The sequence below is a fragment of the Sinocyclocheilus rhinocerous genome, unplaced genomic scaffold (genome assembly GCF_001515625.1).
Source record: "Sinocyclocheilus rhinocerous isolate Xijiao unplaced genomic scaffold, SAMN03320098_v1.1 scaffold8, whole genome shotgun sequence".
NCBI lineage: Eukaryota > Metazoa > Chordata > Actinopteri > Cypriniformes > Cyprinidae > Sinocyclocheilus > Sinocyclocheilus rhinocerous.
This window is the reverse complement of record NW_015666800.1, coordinates 3584032-3594580: the sequence shown is the minus strand read 5'-3', so window position 1 is coordinate 3594580 and position 10549 is coordinate 3584032. Positions and strand designations below refer to the sequence as shown.

The 10549-nt window shown below is 36.2% G+C and overlaps 1 protein-coding gene across 1 annotated transcript in view; it reads right to left on the bottom strand.

Moving 5' to 3' along the window:
* Nucleotides 1-10071, bottom strand: part of LOC107733202 (5-hydroxytryptamine receptor 1D-like) — a 23172-nt gene extending 13101 nt beyond the window's left edge. The window contains exon 1 of the mRNA XM_016544752.1: nt 10017-10071. The gene's annotated coding sequence lies outside the window, so the exon portion shown is untranslated. The remainder of the gene's footprint in view (nt 1-10016) is intronic.
* Nucleotides 10072-10549: the final 478 nt, after the last annotated feature.

Below are 10549 nucleotides of genomic sequence, written 5' to 3'. Positions count from 1 at the left end.
TTCGAACGCAAGCTTCAGACGAAGAAGTGAATGACATGTTCTCCCGGCGCCTATTTATACTATAGTCGCACCGGTAGTGACGTTATGGGCTGTCGCCGGCCAACGTGTTGTTGGTGTTTTTTCAATGTGCTTCAGACACGGGTCACGACGAGGCGTTCCTCATAGCGACCCCTATAGGACGCAGTGTCTCGTTCCCTACTCAGGGAACCATGGTTACATAAGTAACCTGAGACGATTCTTTATTAGATAAAATTATATATTCATTTTCTGGGACACATAAATTGTTGCAAAAAAAAAAAGTACATTTTTGATTTAAAAATGATAATTGAAAATATTGGCAAGGTAAGTGCAAATCTGAACTACCAATTTTTTTTTTCTGACACACAAATTGTTGCTAAAGAAAGTAATTTTTTGATCAATAATATAATTTAAACCATTGAAAGACAGATAACTGAAAATATTGGCAGGGCAAGTGCAAATCTAAACCACCAGCAGAAAAAAGCATTATTGTTGATCCCTGTAAGGTAATGAATATGGGGAAAAACACAAATCAAAAACAGACAGCAGCAATCAAGTTGTGGTCTGGTATTGTAAATGACACAAACACAGAGACTACACTGTCAAACAGCTCAGTGCATCTCTGCGTTTGTGTATGGAGCCAGTTAAATAGATTTTTCAGTTCTAGTTGTTTTCACTGAAGGATTACAATTCTAGCAAGCTCCAAGGACCAGTTCAATATTGGTGATCTTAATTTGTAGAGCTCTATGCAGTAATACTGAGTTTCCAACATCCAGGGTAAAATATGGTCACACAATTTGATTCAAATAGAGCTTTAGAGAAGAGCCAATAAATGCATGAATATAAAGAGTTATCTGATCAGTTTCTTTTCTCTTTTACATAGAGCAGAGGTTTTATGTCTGATAATGCAGGCCGTGAACCCTAAATTGCTCCAGAGGACTTGTGCTGTAATTACTGCACCGTAGGTCACACTGAGTTGAAAAGCATCTGGTAGATAACAACCGATTGAACTGATATAGAACTCTTTCTTAAGAAAACAGCGCTTCGACTCTTATGGCAGTATTATCACATCCCTGTGGTCTTTCCAATCAAATAAGTGCTCAGCCCTGCAAACATATTTTCCTGCCCCTTAGACCTTTTCAATCTTGGTGTGAATGTCCTGTAGATGCAATTCATCAGACCTTTATGAACCCAGCCATTAACGGAGGACAAGAATGATACGTGTGAAGGTGTTTTGTTGAGGCAGGATGGCTGTTTGCGTTTCTGAATTAAATATTGAAGACCGGGTGAAGTGTGTGGCTTGAGTTTGAAACCTGGGATTCGGTCCAAGCACCACAGACTCCGGGCAACGTGCGCTGCATTTGAATTATAGATTCAAGAGCTTTATGATCACAGGTCAAATATCGTCAGAGTGACATGCAGAGTCTATGAATGTCAATAAACAGAAGAGTCTAAACCAACTTGCTCATTTGTGCTGATCAATGTATCTGGGAACAATCAATATCAATGTAAACTAAGGCTGATTTAGCTCTGTAACTTTGCTCATTAAGTGGCTGCGATTGAATGGTTGTCCTATGAGTGATAGGACCTTGCAGAAGAACAACCTTACAATTATCTACAGGAAAAGCAAATCAGATTTTACAAATGGAATGATCATGCTCAGTACAGAGTAGGGCTGTGCGATTAATTGAAATCGAATCGAAATCGCGATTTGAGACGTTGCGATTTCCTAATCGCAAAGCCTGCGATGTGGACGCGATATTACTCTGATCCAGAGCATATGCATGAATGCCAGCCTTGAGCTGCAGTCAAGAGTGAGTGCACCTCCGTTCTCCCCAATCAGCACTGCTCTAGCCAACTGCGTAAACACCAGAGTTGGGCAAGTTACTTCCAAAATGTAATACATTACTTGCTGCACTCACGCAGCCTGTCTCGTAATGCTCGTTTATACTCGCACCCGGCTCCGCACGGCAAGTCTTCACGAGCGCATCTGGCAGTATGGATGAGGCTTGGCGCAACCTGTGTCGACTCGCGCCTGGCTCTGCGTTTAAAACGAATGTAAATTCAGTCTAACTGCTTGCTAATTTCACTTGGATGAAATGAAACATTCAGCACATTTTCCACTTGTTCTTAAAATCCCAAATACTTAAAAATGACTAAATCAGCCTATGTAACATATGTAATACTTTAATAATTGACTTAAGAAATACAGTTCTTTATTTATAAAAAATAAACAAATATTTTCTGTGAAATTCAGTAATTAAGTTCATTCTGTAAAAGTAGTTATACCATTATAATCTTGCCTGCTGAAAAAAAAAACAATAGAACCCCTCCTAAAACACAAAAAAATTTATGGATTTCAGGGTTATAATGGGAATTTGTTTGGTTTTAATGTAAACTATAATGGTGTCTATTTGATGGATTCTATTGGTGGGATGTAATCTGGCAGATGGCAACCAATAGAACAACAGTAATTCCTATTGGAATAATGCCCAAAACAAAAAGGAATTTTGTATTGGTTTAATGGAAACTATAAGAATTTCTGTGATGGTTTCTATTGTTTTTTTCAGCAGAGTAATGATACCCATACTGTGCTGCACATTATTGGCAATATTGAGCTGAAGCTTGCCTTTGCAAATTTAAAATCGCAAATCAAATCGCAATCGCAATATCTGTCAAAAAAATCGCAATTTGATATTTTCCCCCAAATCGCACAGCCCTAGTACAAAGTCTGAATTGTGTTCATCAAAAATATGCAAATAAAGAAAGACATTTTATTTTATAGTTAGAATGAATGTGTCAGATACAAGGTATGTACTCTGCTTTGATCTGCTCATGGAAATGTCCTCAATCACCTTAAATCTGGAACCTTGCTGTGCTGAACAGGAGATGCTTGTCGACTCTCTCTCTCTACGACTCCATAGAATCCAACAAGGAATGAAGATCCACAGACATGGGGATGGGGGAAAAAAGCGAAAACGCAAAGATTTTAGTGCTGCAATGTCTTAAAATGTAGTTAAACCAGCTAAGCCACATAAGAGCCTAAGCCTCACAGCATTCATGTGATTTTCATCTGTTGCCATCTTAAACCTTCACTAATCATGTAAACCTCTGACTGAATTACACTGCAGAACTCAAAATCCCAGGCTAAACAGTTAGCACTCCTAAATAGCTCTAGCAGATAAGCCTTCAACGTTTCAATCATAAAATGACTTTGGTTGTTTGAGGGTAGCTGTGTAGTGAAGAAGTTTTGAAGTAGAATTTAAAAACTGAATGAAACAGTTCACCTGTCATCATTTACTCACCTTCATGTTGTTCCAAACCTGTATGACTTATTTACAGACTTCAGGTTCTTCTCAAGCCATGCAATAGATTTGTGAGGAACATGCTGAAATTTAGGTCATTATTTACAAAAATCGTCTGTATATGTGTCACGTCAGGTTTGATTGACACTGTCAATAAGTCAATGAAGACTTATATTTCGGTTTGTTTTCCCCACAAAGCTATTGAATGGCTTCAAAAGATTTGGAACAATGCACAAGTCAAATGGACTACCTTCATGATGTTGTGTGGAGCTTAACAGTAGGGATGCACCAATATTAAAAGTCTGGTGTATACCAATCAGCCGGTAAAGCTGACTAAAAAAAAAAAAATTATATAGTTTTAAATGCTAGCACCACCTAGTGTCCAATCAGCTATATTACCAGTATAGTCGGTTTGAACACGGATATGGTTGGAATATTGTGGCTGGTCTATTGTATGTAAAATGGGTATTAATTTTAAGATTTGCTAAAGATTACATTTAAAAGTGTTTTTAAAAATCAACTTTAAGTAAGTGTTAGATAATGGAAAAGCTTATCTAAATGAAAAACAAAATAGGGGAAATGAATATGAACAATTAAACATCCGATATCTGCCAATATATATCCAATAAGATATATTAAAAAATTGGCCAATAACTGATATGGTACAGATATATATTGTGCATCCTCACTTGACAGCCCGAGACCCTATAGTAAATTTTTCCACAATCTGCGTTCAAGGAAAAGAAAAGAAAATCAGGCTTATAATGACGTGAGGGTAAGATAATGAAAAAAAAATCGTATTTGGGCGAACAATTTCTTTAAGCCTCTCTGCGCTGTTCTTCTCCCAAGCACCACAACTCTGGGTGAATCATGAAACTGTGGACCAATCTAGGAACATAAGGTGAAGAGGTAATCTGTACCATCTGCGGTAAGGAAATTCAGAACAGAGATCATAACAAGGTAAGGCTGACTTTATTTGTCAGATGAACACATAGCATTTGTTTCTTTGAAGCATGTTTCGAAGCCATGTTACAATCTTCAAAGCACGTGTGTAGAAAAAAACAACCACTGACTTCTCTGAGAGTCAACATTTCAAAAATAATGGAAAACATGTTTTAGCCAAGGAGCTTTGAAACACAGAGACAGCTCTGAATGTGTGATGAACGTGTTGACTTCCTCCATCACATCAGGCTCCACAGAACACAAAGATTGCAGTGACATGGTGGAACCTGGGAAGTGATGAATTTTTAATAGTTCAGAAGAACAGCATTCAATCATCTCTGCTGAGAGCTTGGCCGGCACTGAACCTGAACCTACTGAATCAGATAACAAGATCACCTGTCTTTTTAAAAAATGAATTCAGCTGAACTTGACTTGAGTTTAAATAAACCACTTATGAAGGTCAAGACTTGTTTCAAACCTAAACAGCTCAGATTGGTGAAGATACAGCGTTGCTGGATTTTCTCCTTAAGACTAACTCTTTCTGTATATAACAATCTGGACCTCAGTGAGAAAAAACCCTTTAGCTGTTACTCCACCAAGATGTCCTATTATTTCTACCCTGCAAGGGAGTGATGGACAGAAACTTTTAAAGGGTAATGATTTTTTTCTTTAATGCCAAACTTTGTCTATAACACAAACACGCAGATACATATTCAAAGATATCCTCAAAGATATCCTGCTTACGCAAAGCATCTTGAAGTTACATCAGATGTGTTGAAGGAGGACTAGAATTGAAGAAGACCTTGCTACAGCAGAAGTGTTATATAATTATGTAAGTGAACAGTAAAGTGGGACAATCCTTGATGCTTAACACTATGCACATGCCATTATGTATGTAAGTGAACATGCTTGTCTGCAAGAATATGCAGAGATTGTTTGTAATTCTTAGAAAGGAATGACTGTTAAAAGCCCAGTAGAAGACTGATATAAGCAATCAGAAGTCACCACGCATGCCAGCCTCAGCATTGCACACATTATTTACAGAGACTCTCTTTGGTGTAGTTGATCTTTTAGTCCCTCATGTCTATCGAAACATATATGATGTTCTTTTTGTGTTTCACAGAAAAAAATAAACCAATACATTTGAAAAACTGTTTATAACAATTAAGCAACTGTATGTAGTTTTGTGTATTTTTGTGACTTTGAGCCCCCCCACAGTTAAAAGAGTGGAATCCACTGTCATAAAGAGTGGATGGCTGTACATGTGCATTTGTTGCTGCTGTAAAGCAATCTGCCCTTTTCACAGAATTTCATAACACTCACCAAACTTACATACTCCCTGAACAGGAGGAGTGTGAGAAAAAAATAGAAGTCACTCGTCTTATTAAAAGTCAGTGAATAACTCATACATACAAAATAAACTCACTATCACATACATTTACTACCAGTCAAAAGTCTGGACAATCCAACTTATACTTTATTAGTATTTTCCACATTTATAATAATAAAGCCATCAAATCCATGACACAATTGATAACACCAATGGAAATCCAGCTCTGTACATTTGGCATTCTCTCAATTAAATTCATGAGGTGCCACCTGGGCACTTGTTGGCTGCTTTTACTTCACTCTCTGGTCACACTCATCCAACTTATCATTATTATTATTATTATACATGGACATAGTTCTAATATGTGTCCACAATAAAGATTTCTAATTTAAGAAACCCAAAGAAACCCTTCATAGTGCACTCAAAACTAATTTCAAGTATTTTCAGAACCCTTTAGAGGTTTTTTAAAATCATCAGGAACATAAATTTAGTCAAGTATGTTCAAACCTGGTAGTAGCAAACTTCAGCAGAACACATCAAATAAGCAGAGCTGTCAAGGCAGACTTTAAAAAATATTTTTATGCCATATTTGGCTCATGGGTAGAAGCTGACTGTAATGACGGGACAGAAATAGAACAGAGAGGCAGTAAATGCTAATGATCTGGAGGTAGTTATAGATATTATGTAATCATCCATTACAGAGTAATGAACTCAAGCACTGGGGGAAAACAATTATAAAATACGGTTGACAGAGAGAGAACAAACCATATCCGCAAATATGACTGAGTTCTGAAGAGCAGAAGGTGAAAAATCTTAATTAGAGTACTTTAAAGTTAATATTTGTAAAAATTAAAGCTGTAAGGCAAATGAGAAATAGAAACTTTCAGAGGTTTTGTGTAAATATGTCAAATTAAAGAGCTTCAACTGACAAATATTGTGAGGGAATATTGCGTATGCCTCATCAGTACTTTCTCCACAAAATCCCAGATTAAGATGATCTCAGTGGGATTAATTTTTTTTTATTGTGTTGTTCAATATGTAGGACTCCAGAATTAACTTGACTAAGACACAAAAGCTTTGAGTTACACTGTTGATGAAAATAGTAGCCTATATGACTTGCTCTTTAGTGAAACTCAAAAGGAGAGGAAATTCACACTCTGTTCAATACGAACCATACAATGAAAACACATCACGACCACTTTTAAAAAATTACAAAAAAAAAAAAAAAAAAAAGGATGAAATCAGATTAGTTTTTGTTTAATTTGTCCTACATACAGAAAATACAGATGCATAAAATAAACTTCTTGTTCCCTGCTCTATATGTCTAGGATATTACACATCTAGTCTATTACAGTCTATATATTTAATATAAATATATGCAAATAAAATTAATCATACACATATAGCCAGTTTAGTCAGAGGTTTGGTAGCAAATATGCAAATCTCAAATGCAGCAAAAAAATATAAAAATATAAAAATATAAATAAATAAATATATATATATATATATATGCATGTAAAATGCATACATTTGCTACCACTGACTAAACTGGTTATCTTTGACTAAACTGACTAAATAAGTTGAAATGCTCTCCTAAACACAAATACAGCTAAATACATACACAGTCATATATGCATCCTCAGCGTGTGACAGCTAACAGTCCTATTCTGAAGTCCATTTAGCCCATCCCTTTATTCTTAATGCATTAATACATTAATGCACATCCACTCAGATATTCAACATGTTATCTTATCTTATAGCAAAAGAAAAACTGTGTATATTCAGAAAAAAATATATACTAGACTTGACGAGTTTTCCTGTCCTGTCAGCCACTATACTGTGCTTGTAGCGCGTGTTCTTCAATTGCGCACACTGTATTATATTAAAGCGCAAAAGAAACTATGAGCATGCAATGTCGTAGTTATGTTGTCAGTTAAGTCATGATGAATTTACCAAAAAGGCAATTAAAGCTGCCTTAAAATTGTGCATGAATGAAAGTATTTGTTTTATATAAGTCACATTTAAGAATATGTCTCTGAAATGCAGTGGTTTTCAAAACTGTCCTGGAGCAGCCCAGCACTCTCTCCCTCATCAAACACACCCGATTCAACTCGTCAGTTCATTATAGAGACTTTAAGAGCTGAAGTGGGTCAGAAAAGGTAAATAGTTGTGAGAAAATAAGATGCGTGTCAGATCCGTGTCATGTTCAGCAGCAGCAGCAGCTCTTAAAATAATAGCAGCCAAAAAAATCTAATAACCCAGCTGCTGTGATGTCTGTTAAACAGAGAACAAAAGAAAAAAAGAGGAAATCAATAACTTTTGTAGCTTTAAGAATGAATCTATATTTAATTTAGAATTTAGTGTTTGATAACTTTATCAATTTCTGTATATTTAATTGCCTACTTGCTGAAGGGCACAGGTAGCTAAATATGCCATTTATTATAATGGGCTTATGTGAAGATTGCTTTAAGTTCACTTAAATTAGAAGTTATTTTTTTAAGTCTAATAAATGTTAAAATTGATAGCTCTCAATTATGCTGTGATGTTGAATGGCTATAGTCAATCGTTAAATATTAGGGGGAAAAACAATTTCCTCGAGACATCAGTAGTATTGGTATCAGTGATACTCAGTCATAAAAAAGATGTAATGTTAAACAAATATTAAAAATATACTGTCTATTGTTATTTCTACATTAATTTGAAGATTGAATGTGAAATTACTGCAATATAAAAGTATATTTAAAAACTTTAATGTTAGGTGGGATTCTTTTCAATTAATTTCAGAAAAATATGCGATTAATTTATAAATGTTTTCAATCGATTGACAGCACTAATTAATATAAAATATAACCATGTAAAAATGTTTGATAGACAGTTAGTTTCTATCCAAAAACATTTCTAAATTAAAGCTGAAATTTAAACAGAAAATTGATTTGAAAGACAAACAAACATGGTAAATCTCAAAAGAATAGAGATGAATATATTCCTCCCACATGCAAAACCTTTGTAACAGAAAAATGATCTTGACTCAGCATTGTGGTAATTAAAAAGGTAAAAAATATACTTTAAATGAGTCACCAGATTAAACTAACATGTCTGTGTATTTCCCACCAGATCAGGCCTACAAAGCATCATGTTTCAGAATGCCTATATGCAATTATTTCTCACATTATCAGGTCTGGTCATTCGGGCAGGTTTGGACAGTGGATTTGCTCAGAGAGGACACAGCTATCTGCTGATGATTCATGCTGAGCTTTCAAAGAGCCAACACATATGCTTCCCTTTCACACCAGCTATCTGTCCATCTCTCACATACTGCAGTTGTGCTGTGTGTTGGCATGAGAGTCAGACAAGGGAGGGTGACAAAGCAGGAGGAAGGAGGCGACAGGCGAGAGAAAGGCAAAAAGTGATTGAACGACGTTGCCGTTCCGTGAGTTACAGTGACCAGTAGTGCTCTGCCCTTCATACATTATCACACCACTTGTGAGAGTTTATACATCCTGATAGACTGTAAAACTCAAACACACATTGACGCTGATCATGCCCATGACCTTTAACAATGGTCATCCATGCCAGGCGCATTGCTATGTAGACATTCAAAAACTCAGCCTGATGGATTGAGCATCATCATAATCATCATCATAATCAAGATGGCTAATTAACACCACAGTGGACTTCCTTTATTTAAAAAAAATGTGGTGGGGAGTGTTAGGAAAGAAAATAGGAAAGAAATATGGTCTGACTCTGTGCTATAAGTTTTGACTATCAACCGTGCTAAGAACGTGCTAAACTACCCGAAAATTAAACCTGCAAACACAATATTAAACCACCAAACCACTTTCAGTTGTGTTTTTCGGCAGGGAATGCATTCATTAAATATCTTATTTGTGGTGCATTATGAGTTTCTCATGCTGATGTTTCCTACCTGCTGTTTATCTCAGGTTTGCATTAACTTGTAATATAAATCATGATACGCTACCAGATGATATGCTGCCAGAGCACTTTTCTGCTGGAAATTCCAGCTAAAGATGCTACCTGTGATTTGAAACATGATACCTGTTTCTACCTGGTAGCAAGCTCGTAGACAATCTCACACCAAACAAAAAACGCAAACATGTTCCAAAACAGCTAGGTATTTTTCAATAGGGTTCAGGACAGAGAGGAAACAGACATCATCTCAAGTCATTCAAACGCATTCAGCTTTTACTCCAAAACAACAAGCTTTCAATTATAGTTTTTGTAAAAAAAAAAAAAAATGAACTTAATAAAAATGAACGTTTTAACTGACCTACTGACACGCATAAATGTTGACTGAGATTTTAACGTTCAGAAATGAATCCCTATAGAGTCACTGCATTCTGAGCACACATCGTAACGGATTCAGACTGAGAAATATATCGTCAGGTGTTTCAAGAACTTACCGAGCTGAAGTTGCAGGTTTTCACCATTTCATCACGCGGGAGACTTCAATTCAAAGTCACCAGTACGCTTCAAGTCGAGTATCCAAAATAACTTTTCTTTTTAAATCGGTCACTTACGCTTTGCATACTGTGTGTTGCGCCTTTTCCGCCTCAGTGTATATGGTTAAAGATCTTGCATAGTTACATGAGACTCCAACGCTAGATGAGAACACACTTTATAGCGTATATCACTTAAAAAAAGCCCAAAAGCTTTGAATAATATGATCAGCACCTGAGAATAAAACATATATTATTTTATTTAGTTAGTGCAGAGCAACGATTAGAACGCAATAGTACACTGTCCCGTTTCGTGCTGCTGTCTTCTCTGCTCTCTCTATATCTCTATCTCTTTCTCTTCTGTCTCTCTCACGCACACACCCCCTCCCTCCCTCTTTCGCTGTCTCTGAAGTCCTGCCGCAGCGCTCCTTCTACGTTCTCTGAGGTCCGTAAATGTCAACAAGTTTTTTGAATTTCTTTGAAAGCCTTTCTTTCTA